The sequence below is a fragment of the Canis aureus genome, chromosome 37 (assembly GCF_053574225.1).
Source record: "Canis aureus isolate CA01 chromosome 37, VMU_Caureus_v.1.0, whole genome shotgun sequence".
Classification (NCBI taxonomy): domain Eukaryota; kingdom Metazoa; phylum Chordata; class Mammalia; order Carnivora; family Canidae; genus Canis; species Canis aureus.
The window spans coordinates 1722939-1736354 of NC_135647.1; the positions used below are offsets into that span (position 1 = coordinate 1722939).

The following is a 13416-nucleotide window of genomic DNA, read 5'->3' on the forward strand; positions in this document are numbered from 1 at the left end:
CCAGGAGTTCTTATCGAGTCAGTGGTTGTTTTTTCATTAAGTTAAGACGTTATTTATTGGTTTTTCTATGCATGAAGACAAATGCAATGTTGACCAAATACGAAGAAAATAATGCGTAAACCTCATGCAGTACCCATGGTGCCAACTACCACGAAATAATGTGTGCTATTTTATTACATCAATGACACACAGAATTTCAGGAATTAAAAAAAATGGGACAACAAAAGGTGGCAGAAGGGGAGGAAGGTGAGGGGATGGGGTAACGGAGCGACGGGCATTAAGGAGGATACATGATGAGACGAGCGCTGAGTGTTCTATCACGTTGGCAATTTGAATTTAAATACAATTTTTAAAATAAAAAAATGAGACAATCACATTCCCGCGGATATGACTTTTAGTCACTTTGACTTAACCTACACGAGAAGCCAGCGCAGCGCGCCAGCTTGCTCTCAGGAAGCCAGCTGGAATACTGTAGAAGGGGAGTGAGGGGGCGTGAAAGCCCCTGGCCCCCGCCCCTATGCCCGAGCAGAGGGAAGCTAGGGGGACCGGGGGACCAGGGCGATCGCCACCTGCCCGGCGGGCGCAGCTCCCCGCGGCGCCCCCGCCCCCGCCTCCCTGCAGACCCCCCCCTCCACCTCCCGCGCGGCGCAGGCCGCAGCTCCCAGGCTGAGGGCGCTGCGGCGGAGCAGGTGTTCCCGGGCTGCGCAGCACAACTTTTGTGTGCGGCTCTAGCTCTCCCAGGGGGCTGAGGCGCCAGGTTCAACCTTCTGCTTCCTGCTTCCTGCGCTAGGCGTGGGTTCAAGTCTCATTTCTGACATGCTGGTGTCTTTACCCTGGCCGTGTCCAGGTTCTGCAACTTTTTAAGATTACATCACAACCTCCTTTTAGGCAGCAACACCGAATCTTGTCCAGCCTCCCTATGACTACCTGCATTTCACCGTCTCTAAGCCGCCTCTGCCTGCCCTTTCTCCCTCCTTCCTTCCTTCCTTTCTTTTTCTTTCTCTCTTCCCTTAGATATTTATCATGTTAATAAATACCTATATGGAATAATAGCAATATATCAATATTAAAATGTACATCTTGGGCAGCTCCGGCGGCTCAGCGGTTTAGTGCCACCTTCAGCCTGGGGCATGATCCTGGAGACTCAGGATCGAGTCCCGCCTCTCGCTTCCTGCAGGGAGCCTGTTTCTCCCTCTTCCTCTGTCTCTGCCTTTCTCTGTGTTTCTCATAAGTAAATAAAATCTTTTTTTAAAATGGAGATCTGGGGATCCCTGGATGGCTCAGCTGCTTAGCGCCTGCCTTTGGCCCAGGGCATCCTGGAGTTTCGGGATTGAGTCCCATGTCAGGCTCCCGGCATGGAGCCTGCTTCTCCCTCCTCCTGTGTCTCTGCCTCTCTCTCTCTCTCTCTCTCTCTCTCTGGCTATCATAAGTAAATAAATCTTTTTTTAAAAAAATATAGATCTTACCATAGAGGAGATGAGGTTTCTAAGCTCCTGTTTCCAGTATTTTAACTGTTTTGAGAGAACAAGTGGCAGATGTCCTGAGCATTATTCCACCCGTCTCCTATGTGTCCCTCACTCTCCAGCATCTTTTTTTCTTTTCCTACCCACTTTCTTCTTTTCCTTCTTGCAGACCTTTCCCCATCACTTCTGAGGGCGTAGGCTGTGAAGAGTTTGGATGTGATCTATTCTGTGGCACAGGATCATCTAGAGGCATGTGAAAGGTGGAAGGGTTAGAATAGTGGTTCTCAACCACGGTGATTTGCACCTGTCCCACCCTCCATGGACACTTGGTAATGTCTGGAGTTACATCTGATTCTGTATATACATCTGATTGTGTATATTTAAATACATACATAGACAGAGTAAGCTTCATTTAAAAAGCAGTCTACAAACGATTTAAAAAAGTATGAGATAGTCTTTTTGAATTTGTTTATTTATAGGAAAAGAACATACAAATCCTTGTATGAAAATATGTGTAAAATAGAAAAATTGGAGGTTTTTTTTTTTTTTTTTTTGCAAAATTAGAGTTATTTGTACCAACTTAATCAAAGTTCTTTTCTAATTGTCAAAACATTCTGTTACCTCTTTGTACTCCTGGTATATCTTTAAATAATTTTAAGAAAATTTACTTACTTTGGGGCAGTCCAGGTGGCTCAGCAGTTTAGTGCTGCCTTCAGCCCAGGGCCTGATCCTGGAGACCCAGGAGTCCCACGTCAGGCTCCCTGCATGGAGCCTGCTTCTCCCTCTGCCTGTCTCTCTCTCTCTCTCTTTCTCATGAATAAATAAATAAAATTTTAAAATTTTACTTATTTTTAAGTTTCTAAAAATCACTGCTATTGTGTTGTTGTGGTTTTTGCATGTTATCTGTTTAACATGCCTTGTTTTTACAAAATTATGACTTGTGTTTATGTTTTGTTTCTCATGGCAATTCATCTTGACTTGATTTTCTCAAGTTAGGCCCTAAATTCAGAATAGTAAAAACCATGAAGATGTCTTTTATGACTGAATTCTTTAGGTTTCCTAGAATGTTATTTCCGAATAACACCAAGATTTGTTCTTCTGCTTTAGATAAAAGGAAGAATAATAGAAATAATTGGGTTTGCTTTGTCATTTTTCAGACTTTAACTCAGAAATATTATAAGAATTATTTTATTTAGCAAGTTTAGGATTTAAAAAAAAGACTGCAATTCAAAAGCGAACACCTTCCTGAGTTAACCTTCTTGGGCTGCTATAACAACACAAACTGAATGGCTTAAAAACAGAAATTTATTTCACAGTTCTGGAGGTTAGTTGTCCAAAATCAAGATGTTGGCAGAGTTGTTTCCTTCTGTGGGCTGTGAGGGAGAGATTTGTTCCAGACCTCCCTCCTTGGCTTGTAGATGGCCATTTTCATGTTCATATGGTTATTTCTGTCTATCTCTTCATATCGTCTTCCCTCTATGCATATATGTCTCTGCATCCTAATTTCCCCATTTCAAACAGACACGAGTCATATTGGATTAAGGGTCATCCTAATGACCTGAACTTAATCTAATTAATTACACCTGCAACGACCCTTTTTCCTAATAAGGTCACATTCTGAGGTGCTGGGATTAGACATCAACCTATGAATTTGGGCGGTGAGGCACAATTCAATTTCATAACAAGAAAGTAAAATATATTAATATAAATACACTTCAATGATCTTTTACTTCTCATCTTATGGAAAACATATTGATGGTCAAGCATAAAGAGGTATAAAAATTGTCTATAAAGTAATGGTCAATCAAGGACAATCACAGTATAGTTTATAGTGTAAAACAGAGGTCCTGGAGATTTGTCAACATCCTCAGTGTTTACAGTATGTTTCTGCATACAGGATAGTCTTTAACTCCACTCCACAAATTATTTGTTGTACCACAGGAAAGGATACCTCTATCTTCCATTCTGCTAATGCTGATTAACTGAATACCTTAGCTGGGGCTATAGTCTTACTACTATTCCAAAGATAAGTGGACTACAATCTTAAATGAGAATTGGTAAGACATTATTAAAGGTAAAGCCAAGGATGTTTCTGATGCTTATCTGACACTGTCATCCTCTCAAAACTGTAAAGACACTAAAAATCAAGCCTCAATACCTCTTTACATATTCTAAAATTAATTTTATTCCACTGTACCAAAAAACAGATATAAAAATGTTTATAAAAACAATGCATATAAAAATGTGTATTTGTGTATATGAAAATGTGTATAAAATGCATATAAAAACAATTTTCGTATGGATCAAAGCATTTTCTTGTCAAAAAGCCACAATTTTAGTGATAGCAAAAATGTTGTTTGACTCATCTTTCCTACCTGGTGAAATCTGCATTACATATTTAGTGATGTATATTCTATTACCCAGAATTGTTACTAAAGAGTTTCGTAGATATTAATGCTAACTCAAACTCTTCATTGCCTGCACCATCTTTGCTCTTCAAGTAAGACAGAAAGAATAAATCTTTCTATCATTTTCTTTCTCAGTGTGATAGACCAGATCATTTCTATCATCCATATATTTGATATTTGATTTATCAAATATCAAACATAAGCTTGCCAAACCTTCAGAAATTCTTAAACTTCCCTTAGCCTAAAGTATTATTTTGGCCTATAACAGTGAGATAAACTCCTCTGGGTGTCCATTGACTTTCTACCTACAAATCAATGACCAAATATCATGAATCGGAGAATGCTGCCTCTAGACTTGGTCTCTGCCTTATCACAGAGTATCACAGCTAAATATCACAAAAGGCATACACAGAACACAGTCTCATATTCAACAGGTACCAGAAATATTTCTACAACATCCTCTGAAATACCTTATTGTGTTTTAAATCCCAACCTGAAATCAAGAAGTTGTCAGGTACACTGTGGTGGGCATTTGACGGGATGAGCACTGGGTGTTATTCTATATGTTGACAAATTGAACACCAATAAAAAATAAATTTATATTAAAAAAAGAAGTTGTCAGGTCGAAAAAAGGAGATCTAATCATTTGCTGTTTATAGAATATACATTTTAAGAGATAGACGCTGAGAAGCCTGGAGGCAGTATCAATGACATGTGTCAGGCAATATATCAAGAGATCTGTTTCACCTAGTCCTAGCTATAGTAAAATTTTTTATTTTATTGTTTTTTAATTTCCCATATTAAAGTTTATCAGTGATTATTTATTTATTTAGGATCTACCTTGAATATGCAAATACACGAAAATAATATAATTGAAAATCAAGTTGGGAATGTAAGCAGTGACTACATCTCTTTCGCTTATTACTAGATATTTAAAATATAGCTTAGAGACTAACATATAGTAGATGCTCATCAAAAGTTTTTAAAAAGATTTGATACATTTATATATTACAATATGATTGCTATTGTAGTGATAAATTAGTACCTTTATCGTTTTACATAATTATCGTTTCTTTTTAGTAGTTGGAAAAATTAAATTCTGGTCTTTTAGCAAGTTTTATTATAATATAATACTGTGTTTCTCCCCAAGTGCTGAGGTGTTATGGGGACATTAGAGCAAGTTCCAGCACCCAGGGTGCCTGCCCCCATCCAAACTGAGAAGATGCCGATGGAATTTCTTAGGAAGCCATCCTTGATCTCTTTGTGATTTCCCGCTGAATTCTGCAGGGTACTGCTCTTCTCCAAGAGAATCCTATTCTTTTCCCCATTTTCTGCCACACAAGTGTGGTCTTTGTGTTGCTCTCCTGGCGCGGAAGCCAGGGGCCATCTCTCCCACAGTGGACTCAAATCCAGGCACCTCACGCTTCCCCTCCAGGAAAGTATCACCAGACCCTTCTGTCAATTAGTCACTTTTACTATAATTTCACTTTCCTGAGCAGGGCATGAAACTGGTATAAGATGAAGTTATGGCCTAGAACCCCAGCATGAATAGGACCAACTGCCAAAAAGTGAGCAAAAGCCTCAAGCCATTTTCTTTCTCAGTGTGATAGACCAGATTTCTTGTGGCTGTCCCCTCTGTGACTGTTTGTCTTTGGACCCCAGAGGTGAGCAGGCACATTTCCATTTCCATGCCTGCTTGTTTTTGCATTCTCACTGCACCAGCACACCTATCTATCCACTGACCCATTTGCAGTTGCTTTAAAGTTCTTTCTTTTTTTAAGATTTTATTTATTTGTTCATGAGAGATACAGAGAGAGAGGGAGGGACACAGGCAGAGAGAGAAGCAGGCTCCTTGCAAGGAGCCTGATCTAAGACCCTGGGATCATGACTTGAGCCAAAGGCAGATGCTCAACCACTGAGTCACCCAGGTGCCCCTGCTTTAAAGTTCTAAGCTGGAAATCCTGGGGTCCAGTAACAGCTCTGTGTACATACTGTAGGGCTGAGAGGGACACTTCAACTTAGAGAGTGACAGAATCCACTTGTCCCCCACCCCAGGTTTCCAAGGATGATTTAATCCCCAATTCTCCCTGATATCTGGCTTTCTGATTCTTTCTTCTCCTGCTGTCATCTAAAGAGTCAAGGCCTGATGTCCTACAGAGAAATCCCATGCCTTCATTTGTGAATCTAACCGCTTGGTGAAACCAAAAAAGTGGCCATATTTGCTCCATGGTGGTTTATGGAATAGAGCTCATCTACACATATTAAACTAAACCGGTCAAAATTGGATTTCATTCCAGTGAGAGCAGGGAAACTGGACTGAAAGCAGTCTGAGGAAAGATTTTTTCCCCCATCCTCTGCGTTATTCCCCCCACTCTGTTATGCATGTGCCCTGAAAGGACTCTCCCCATTTGGCAAGAGAAGGGCTTACTGGTCTGGGGCCACCAGGGGGGTGAAGACAGCACTCTCAACCTCAGTTGCTGGAGACCTTCTGGATGGGACTTCTGTACTGACTTATAAAGGGCGATGTTCTTGCATATAAAAGGCAATAAAGGTGGTGAGGATGCACATAGAGAGACATGAAGACAGAAAGACGAATTTCCAGCTGGACATCTAGGCAGTGCCTTTGGCTCTTGTTTCTGTCACATGTCGTGTGCTTGTGCTGATCTTTGAAGATGTCTAATCTTGATGTCAATAGTTTAGCCTTAGCAAAATAGCCTTTGATCTTCATATCAGGTCTGAAAATAAAAAATGATATTGTTAAATCATGAGAAAATTATTCGAGACTGGTAAGGTATCAATACATGAGAATGGCCTGTAAACCTTCCATTAAAAGTAGCAGATACAAATATGGAGCAGGCATTTGAGGTTAACAGTTTATAGGAAAAACTTAATAACCTTAAAAACCAGGAAGTGCTCAGAGTCATTGATTATATGAGAGATTAGAGCTCAATGTGGCATCACTTTACAACTCTTAGGTTGCTAAGCTTATTAATGCCACAGATAGGTTTTTGTGGCTACTCAGTTTTGTGGAAAATGCATGCCTCCTGGATAGCAATCTGGTGCCAATCAACCCAATCAAGATATATGTAACATGGTCTCTAACTTCTATGTCTATTGGGATATATCCAAGGAAGATTTTGCCCAAGTCCCTGAAGGGGTGTGTATGAGGATGTTTGGATGGAGTTACTTGTAGAGTCAGGAACTAAGAGGGCACCTTCTTGGAATCATTTAAAAAGATAAATTATGGTAGATGCACCCGAGGAGCTATTGCTCAGTGTGGGAAACAGGCCTGCTGAATCATAAATAGATCATGAAAAGAGGCTGTTAATATATGATCCCAAGAAATTCATCCCATGACGTGACAAAAAGAAGTTTCTACGTGTAGAAGAACAGTAAGTCTGAACGCAGGTTACAACCAACTGGAACACCAGTGTGGACTGTTCATCACACTTGAAACTTCTTTGTGCACTCTATATGGGAAGGATATTTGTTAGAAGTTATTTTCAGCCTGCCTCTTTGTATTACCCAACTTATCTAATGTAGAGATGTCTCTCTGGAACATGTAGGGTTAAGCAATGCACCTAATAAAAACAGCAGCCTTTATGAGCTCGGGACCTTCGAGGCTTTGCATTGGTCCCTGATCCCCACACTACTTTGTGTCTGTCTCTTCTTTTAATCCTCAGGCTCATTGCACTTTCAGTTCCTGATCCTTCCAAGCTAGACTTGGAAGCAACAGCTCAGCATTCAAGTGATATATAAATAAAATAATGATGGTTATGGAAAAAGTCAGAAGTAGAATGATGTGTATATAAAGTATAATTTTTGTAATACAAAAAGGATATGCACAAAATATTATTGCATATCCTATAAGAAAACTTGTGATATTCGAAGGTACTAAAAATGTAAACAATAGTTTAGAATGGCTCCCTATGAGGAAAAATGATATAGAGAGTAGAATATGTAGATAAAAAGAAATAAAAAAAAAAGAAATCAATGATTTGATTAAGACAGTCCTTAAACAGACCCATGTATAGATCAGATAATCTAAAAATCAAACAAAAGTACTATAAAATGTTGAAAATAATTGGTGTTCTCTCTGGCACATTATTTTTTAAGTGAAAATTATATTTCCATCCCTGAAGGATTAACAGCTAGGGGAGTTGTCCTCTGGAAATGAGGAAGCCAGAAAAAAATGTATGAAATAACCACTAGAAAACAGACTAGAAAACAGACTTTAGGAGACAGTGCAGGACTGTGATCCTTGAGGGAAAGTAAGCAGTGAAGGTGAGTCTGTGATTGTGCTAGTCAGGAAAATTTTGAAGAAGAAAAAGATAGTGGTGTTAACCATACCGGTTACCAAGACTTATTAGAAAACTCATCCAATTAAGTGCATCCATTGTTGATGCAGGGATAAACAAAGAAAACATGCAATGGCATAGAGAATCCAGAAATCATCCACATATGTGTAAATTTCGTGTTAGACAAAAGTGGCATTTCAGCTACAGTAAGACATGGTAATTTACTGAGAAATCTATGCAGGAATAAATAGGGGTTAGAGGCTGTGAAACCATCACCTCATTCCATTGCCTGACTTGCTAAACATGTGATAATATATTAAATGGGGAGTGTGTACTGGGTGATATTCTAAGAAGGTTAATCATCACATTAGCTGATCACAGTGAAAGGATGTGTCATTGCCAAATTGTTGTACAAGTTGAGGAGAAGAAAACCCACCAAACCACATGATATGGTTCAAGAAGAAGGCTTTATTGAAGATTTATGAGCCCATGTTCAACAAGCAGAGGTAGAGGTCAACAATTCTCCCTTTATAGCCCATAGAAGTATGCCAGATGCAAGCACTGCTAGAAATACAATGGGACTGTGGTCCTTCTGTTTCTTTCCCTTATGGCAGCATATGTTTATATATGTGTGCATAATTTCTGAAGGATGGGAAAGCAACCAACGTGAAGGGCACTACCTATGGTGCTTTCACAGCTGAATAGTAGCTGGGACTCCCTAGAAGGTTAAACCAGGTTGCTTGGTCTCTGGCCCACTGCCTCAAGGTCACCATGCCAGAGAAGAGCTTTCCAAAGTCCCCAACCCAGTGACGTTCTGTCCTGTGCAAAGCTAAAAGGACAGGTAGAAACACGTAAGTATCAGGCACAGTGGAGCCCTGTTATCAAGTGGGTTGATTCTGGGCTTAGAGATCCTGTGGTTCCTGGGGAAGGATGTTGAGCCTGCTTCCTTTTAACTGTAACTTAGATTTTGGATCACAGTGTTGGGAACAGAAGTGCCCGTGCAGGGACGTACACGAGGAGAGCTGACACGTGTTCAGATTACAAGAGACATATTTTCTCAAGCCCTTATCTGAAAAACTCATTTGTAGTTAAGTGTCGCTGGCTTCTGTCTTCCTCTGTGGTGACAGGAATACTTTCTTCTTTATATTCTCACAAGAGGTTCTTTGCTCCTGCCACAACCTAACAAACAGATATTTCAGCTCATTTGAAGCTTGAAAACACTTGAATTGATAGTTCATTTTGCAAAACACTGTGCTTTGGAATTAATCCTAACTATAGAAAAACATTTCATGTACAAAACCAATTATGGTATTTAAAAAAATGGACCACAATAACATAGATGTCCAACAAGGGGGAATATTTAACTAATCTGAACAATGGAACATTAGAAAGCCACTAAAATGACATTTGGAAAGTTCCTGGGGAAAAAAAGCATTGATGATATAATATTCAATTAAATTAGTAAAGTACAAAATTGAGAAAGATAAAAGTAGCCCCTGCCAGGTGGGAGCTGACCTGGTGTTATCAGCTGGGACTTGATGTTCTTTTGTTGAACATGAACAATTTCACAGAATGCAGATGTCAGACAAGACCATTCAGTGATCATGATGGATCAAGATGAAAATAAGATCACACTGCCATCATTTCTGAACACAAGTATAAACATGAAGCACACACAAAAACAGACAAAAATACTGTTAGGCCACAAAAATGACCCCAATTCTCCTCATTTTGTCCAGTATGAGTGACGACAGCTTCTTTACCAATCATAGTTTTAGCATTGCTCTGTTCTTCCTTCTTTCAGGATAGGACTTATTAAGCTACCCAATCACAGTATCTCCCTGCTTCCAGACAGTATCCACTGCAGAACAGCCCCGCTTCTTAGAATCCCCCAAATCACCTAACACAAGAAAAAATCCTTCTAACACCCTCTTACTGAGATTCACCCAGGGGTCCCCGTGGTGTGTGCTCTTGATTGCTACAGGAGTAATAACCCATCTTGTTCAGCTGCTTATGTATTCCTGGTAGTTTTTGTCTGGAAGATATTAGCACAATTTATGTTTTGAATGACCTCAACTACTCCTATTTTTTTCTTTGCACTCAAAATACTGGGGGGAGGGGACCCAACTCTCTGTCTCTCTGTCTCTCTCTTAAGCTCACCCACTCTCATATCCCAAGAGTTTACTTTTTGCTTTAATAAACTTCCCACTTCTGTTACTCAAAAAAAAAAAAAAAAAATCCTGGGGGATGAGGGAAAAAGAAGATATATCCAACTACTGCTACTGCTAGTTTCTGGAAGGTAGGATTGTGGGTTCTTTGTTTTCTCCAACCCTCTCCATCCCAGTATGAGACAGTCCTCATTACCCAAGATTCTTCCAATCAAGAGGGAGAAATATCTACTTGGCACAAAAAAGATGAATTCTCTTCACGTAGATTCAAGGACTTTGGTGTTGAATGTTCCTTAATAGTCCCTGTTATATGGACTCTCTTTTTCAATGTCCTTCACAATGACATGGGCCTTGAGTTTGTTTCTTGACTAATTGATGCTAGTTGGAGGTTTGCAGAATTCATGGAGGCTTCTGTATGCCACTAACCGGCTGACATTTAATTAGACCTTTTTTAAAAAAAGATTTTTATTTATTTACTCATGAAAGACTCAGAGAGAGAGACAGAGACGCAGACAGAGGGAGAAGCAGGCTGCATGCAGGGAGCCCCATGCAGGACTCCATCCCAGAACCAGGATCATGCCCTAAGCTGAAGGCAGACGCTCAACCGCTGAGCCACCCAGGTGTCCCTTAGTTAGACCTTAAGAATTATTTTACATTCATACTCTGATGAAGAACTCTTTGGGGATTATCGTGTTAATAACAAAAAGTTACAACTTAAAAAAAATGTTTCGGGAAAGCTCAAGACAAAGGTGTGCCCCAAAAATATTCCAATGGAGAGAGGCAGAAAAATAATTATTTAGAATATGTCATACACTCTTTTAAAGCAAATAGTGGGAAATTTTCCAAAGAGTGTCAGTGAGGCCTGCTTACTTTCCATGACCACATTCCTTCTGTTTATAAGTGAGGTTTATCTTTTCTGAATATAAATACAAGGAAAATATTTGATCTTTAATTAGATCTAGCCCCCAACCCATTCCCAGTGTTACCCGAATTGAATAGAATTCTATTTAAAGAACACTTTTGTTACTTCTGGCTAAATTTAATGTGTTAAATCCAAGCAATTATCTCAGCTTTCTCAGGAGCATCATACCCATCAGCTTTCACCTCTTGCCCGTTGACACTTAGCCGGTCAGGAAATGGGGACCCATCTATCTGGCATGTACACTTAACCATTTTGTTCTACATCAATCCTGTAGAGCCTCTGAAAATTCTGCTGAAGGAAGCAGGAAGTTACAAATGTAAAAAGGAGAACAGAAAATGAATGCATTGTGTTTGTTGGTTACATTTAAAGAAAATGGGCCCTTGCATTGGCCAAAGCCAAACAAAGCCAAATCAGGTAATCCATTTGTTTTAGGGAGCAGCTAGCATCTCACAGGGAATGAAACTTCTATACCTATAGGTTTCTTTTAATCCGTGCAGAAAGTGAACGTGAGTTGGTATTTGCCAAGTACTTTCTTGAACCCAGCGAGATGAATAGGTTGGGTACTGGCCTCGGACGGAGCTTGGGGACACCGAGTGAGGAGACCCAGATGGTTTGCAGCATCGGGTCTCTCTCCCTGCACGGTGGAGACAAATCAGCGACAGTATTTCCTTCCGTGAAACCTGCAGCGAGGACGCTGGCCTGGGAGTTCTAGCAGAAGGGTTGCTCCCGGGCAGGCCGTAACCTGTGGTTACCCTACTCCCCCTGGGGGCAGAGTAAACTTGGTCCCAGTTTCCGAATCCCCAGCACCCAGCTAGCTCCCAGGTCACCCGCATGGGAGGCGGCGGTAGTTTATAAATCTACCTCAACTTGTTGAAAACAAAGATGCTTGTAGGGAGCACTCTCGTCTCCATGCTCCTAAATGTCAGGGGGTGCGCGGAGCGTTTGACCCCCCTCCCCAAGCCTTCATTAACCTGCGGATTTTTGCCCGATTCACTAAACACCAGGAATCTTGTCCACACAGTAATCTTACCTGTAGATCTACCAAATTTCTTCTGTGCTTTTAAGACACCATCACGCAGCTGTAGCTGTGGCCGAGTGGTTAAGGCGATGGACTAGAAATCCATTGGGGTCTCCCCGCGCAGGTTCGAATCCTGCCAGCTACGTTTGAGCTTTTTGTCCTTCCTGTTCCTGGAGGAGAGGCCGCCTTTGTTCCCAACTTGACCTTCCTCAGTGTGGGGCTGGGTATGCTTCTTGTCTAAATGTCTCCTGTTCTTCTGCCTGGTAAAACCCCACTGCCGCTGTGCTGCACAGGAATCAGAGTGAGTACAATCACTTTCTCAAAAAGTTTGCACCAAGACACCTGTGCCCACATTTTGCAAAATCTTAGGATGTCTCTGAGTTTTTTCTTCCCCGAACCCTGCTCTAAGTAAGCTATTTTGAAATGAGACAATTTGGTGAAAGTATCCCTCAGATAAATTGTAGAGGTTATTTATGCCATTAAATGAAAACTATTTTTATTTTAATTTAGAAATTTATCATAGAATAAAATTGGAGTTTTGAAAGCATATGCATATTTTCATGTAACCAACTGCCATAATCGGGATACAGAACAGCTGTGTCAGTTCATAAACTTTCCTTCTGTTACCATTGGAAGACACTTCCCAATCCTATGCAATAACTGATGGCCACATACATTTTCTGTCCCTATAGTTTGGCCTTTCTGAGAATGTTATAGAAATTGAATACAGGTTTTATATGGGTGAGGTTGTAAAATGGCATGGCCACTCTGGAAAATAGCTTGGCAGTTTCTTACAAAATCAAACATGAAACTACTCTATGATTCACCAACTGCACCCTTCATTTCCAGAGAAATGCAAACTTATGTTTATTGAAAATATGTGAGGTGATGGATGTGGTGGCTAACATTATTGCAGTAATCATTTTGTAATATATACATATATCAAATTATTACATTGTATATTTTAAACTTAAGCAGTGTTAGATGTCAATTATATCCCAATAAGGCTGGAAGAAATTAAAAATAGAATTGCCAAAAGAAAAAATAGAATTGCCATATGACCCAACAATTCCATTTCTGTGTATATCCCAAAAGAATTAAAGACATAATCTAAACAGATATTTGTACACTCACTTTGA

The 13416-nt window shown here is 40.2% G+C and overlaps 1 non-coding gene across 1 annotated transcript; it reads left to right on the plus strand.

Annotated features, from left to right (window-relative positions):
* The first annotated feature begins 12340 nt into the window (after positions 1-12340).
* TRNAS-AGA (transfer RNA serine (anticodon AGA)) lies at positions 12341-12422 on the plus strand. The gene has a single exon. It is a non-coding gene; the product is annotated as a tRNA-Ser (tRNA).
* Positions 12423-13416: the final 994 nt, after the last annotated feature.